Below are 3,282 nucleotides of genomic sequence, written 5' to 3' on the forward strand. Positions count from 1 at the left end.
TGTCAGGAAAGCTACACCTTGTTTACTAACATCTATCAATTAACCCAACCATAACTCTCCCAGAGACTTGCTTCTCTACACTTCTCCCATCCTATTTCACTCCCCCTGGGAGAAGGTACCCCTCCTGTCTCAATGCCTGTATGGTGAGCTGAAAAGACAGAATTCATTCAAGAGTGAAAAGGTTTTTTCCCCCTTCATGCTCTCATTCTCCTAAACAATTCTCCCTGTGTCTCTCCCTGCCACAAAATCTGCTCTTTCTCTCTACAACTCATACAACCATTTAAATGCCTTACACATTCTTCAAGCCAGGCACATGACACTCAGGTGCTACTCTGACTTCCAGCTGCAGAGGAGCATTTGGTGATTCATAACACTCAACTCGCCCATCGTACAAGCTTGGAGATGTTAAAAAATCTCTTTCAGGTCTCCAAAATTGGTCTCTGAGCCTTGTTAACTTCCTTAGGAAGGTTGGCCTGACTAAAGGATCTCAGCCACGTCTGAGACTTCGGGATAGTTAAAACCAACAACAATTAAATCCTGGATTTTAATGGGACCTCTCCTCAGCAGCACTTTTTACCTCTGCATCTACCATTGCACACTGTCCCTCCAAGCTGAGGTTTCAGAAGTACTTGAAAAGGCTTCCTCCAGCTAATGGTTTTGGGAAGTCTGGCAGATGGGTGTTGAGCCTTGCCCACTTGTAGCACCTCATGTGTCCTCCCTCCAGCCAGCAGCTCACCAGAATAACTCCTGGCCTATATGCAGTTCCCAGTGAAATACCAACTTACAACACTGAAAATTACAGGTTTTGACCACATATGTAGACCAAATAGAGGGTGAGGCAAGCAAAAACCAGGCTGAGACAACCCAAACTGACAGGCCACTGAGTGAGTCATGCTGCCCAGAGTCAACAGAAAGAATTCTTGTTTTCCTTCCTCTGTAGCAGGAAGAATGGCGTATTTCCTCTCTCTCTCTTTTCTTGTGAGATTTCTAGTGAAGGTCACCATTTTTGGAGGAAAGGGGAAATTTCAGAGGTAAAAATTCCAAAGATTTGGAAGCATTTGGAGGAGATGCCTGTATGAGACTGTCATGCTGGGTAGCTGGGAGGAGACAGGCTCTCAGATGACGCAGGCTTGGCACGAGCCCAGTTATTTGGGATATCCTGATCCAACCAGTTCACTTTCAAAACCTAAACTGGCTTGTAGCAGTAGCAAGACCATTCCTGTCCTCATCCTTCTTCCCAGCAGAACTCATTCAGAGGTTAACTGTTTGTAAATATCTGCTGAGGTCACCATACCACCAATCAACACAGAATACCAACATGGGCAAAAGTATTAAACCAAAAGAAGGGCATACAAGTCAAGGTCCTGTGCTTGCACTGAGATTCAGGCACTTTGCATAAAAAGTTCTGCTCTTTCTATCAGTGTTACGAACTGCAAAACCTTCTTCAGAATACATTTGGGCAAAGGATTTCAAATCATTACTATTAGAGAATTTTTGGACACAAACAGCTACCCCTCCACGAACAAAATGGAATTACTACATCAAAATATGAACTAGACTAGATACAAGCTGCGTAAGTGTCCCTGCATTGACAAAACCAAACAAATAAACACACAGTAATACAAACAAAGAAATATACTAAAATGATAATGTGTAACAATAAAAACACTTAGGGTTCTTACAGTTCCCTTCAGTTTAATCATCTCAAAAACATGTAAAGAATAGTAGAAGAGTTTGACATTTATCTGACAAATAAACAATTGTTAATTTTTAAATGTGATCAACTAAGAAAAGCAAATAACAATCTGGGTTAAAAAAAATGCAGCATTACTTTTCCTTGGGTCTACTGCATAATTTCTGCAATTTCACAGACTACATCTTGACTAGTTTTCTCTCCCTAGTTGTTTCTTTAGGTCTCGATCATGCACCAAACAAGAGGAACCTAGCCTCCAGGATGTTAGGACAAATTCCTATTCCTTTTACGTAACCCTCTAGCAGTGGAGAGAGGGACAGAAAACATAACCTTTATACATGAAAATCAGGCTCCATAACTAAGAGGTTCTTGTGAAGTAGTAGTGAAACCAGGTTTATAACAAATGCTGGCAGATATATATACTACAGATGTTATATATGTATACTACAACAAGCAGAGCAAAATTGACTATCAGTTGTTTTGCACCACAGTATCTTAAGATACAACTTTTTAACTGCACCACAGTCTCCTAAATGTGAATGTTGGGAAACACTATTTGGAACGTCTAGAACATTTTTTAAATTCAAGCACTCCCACGAGGATCATTGGAAGACTCCAAGAAACTGCCTTGCACACCATAAAATCTGGAAAACATAAAACACACTACTGCATGGCAGTAAGAGAGAACACGTTGCCATGCTACTGACCAGAAAGAGAACATGTTTTACCCTGTAAGTTTCACCCTGCTTGCCTTCATGAGCATACAAAGTCAGAGCTGGATAAAATCATCCACTTTCACTATTCAGCTTTAAAGAAACAAAGGCCTGGTACTTCTCCCTCTGTTCAACTTCAAATTTAAAACTTCAAGCTTGGTTTCAAGTGACAGGCAAAACTAGGAGAGTGAAGTCTACAGCTGACCAACTCTGGGTGCCAAACCAACCTTGCAAAAATCCAGCAGGCTGGATGCAGTGACCCGGACAGAAAAGGCGGCCCTGTGCTCGGGCAGCTGCAGCACCAGGGGATTGACCAGCTTCCAGAACACGGCACAGCCCCTCCACAGCCCGACTCACCACCGCAGCACCTCTGCCCGAGTGGAATCCCGTGTCCAAAGGCAGCAGACAACCATTTCACTAAAACCTTGGGTTTTTTCCTTCTCCTTGCTCACTCTGGATTACCGGGATCAACATAAGCCGGAGGAGGAGGGCCGGCTGCAAACCCGGCATCTGCTCTGGAGACAGCCCCAGCCTCCCCGTGTGCCAGCAAAACCCTCTCCCTATCCATCCGCCGCAGATTTGCCGACACAAGGGCAAAGTGGGATTAGGGCCGCGGCAAATATTTGCCTGTCAGCACTTTACAGCGGGGTGAGGGCACGGACGCGGGCGGGTGTTTGGTTTCCAGCAGGGTGACTCCGCTCCCCCTGCAGCTGCAGGAGGGCAGAAAACAGAAGGCAGTGCTGATGTCGGCCTAAAGTCAGCGCTCACCGCGGGACGCGATGACACTTCAGGGGACTGGGTCTAGGTGGTGGCCCTGAGGGACGGGGACCCCCCGTTCCCGGGGGCTCCCAGGCGATGCCAGCCAGCATCCAGCCC

The sequence above is a fragment of the Geospiza fortis genome, unplaced genomic scaffold (assembly GCF_000277835.1).
Source record: "Geospiza fortis unplaced genomic scaffold, GeoFor_1.0 scaffold346, whole genome shotgun sequence".
Lineage (NCBI taxonomy): Eukaryota > Metazoa > Chordata > Aves > Passeriformes > Thraupidae > Geospiza > Geospiza fortis.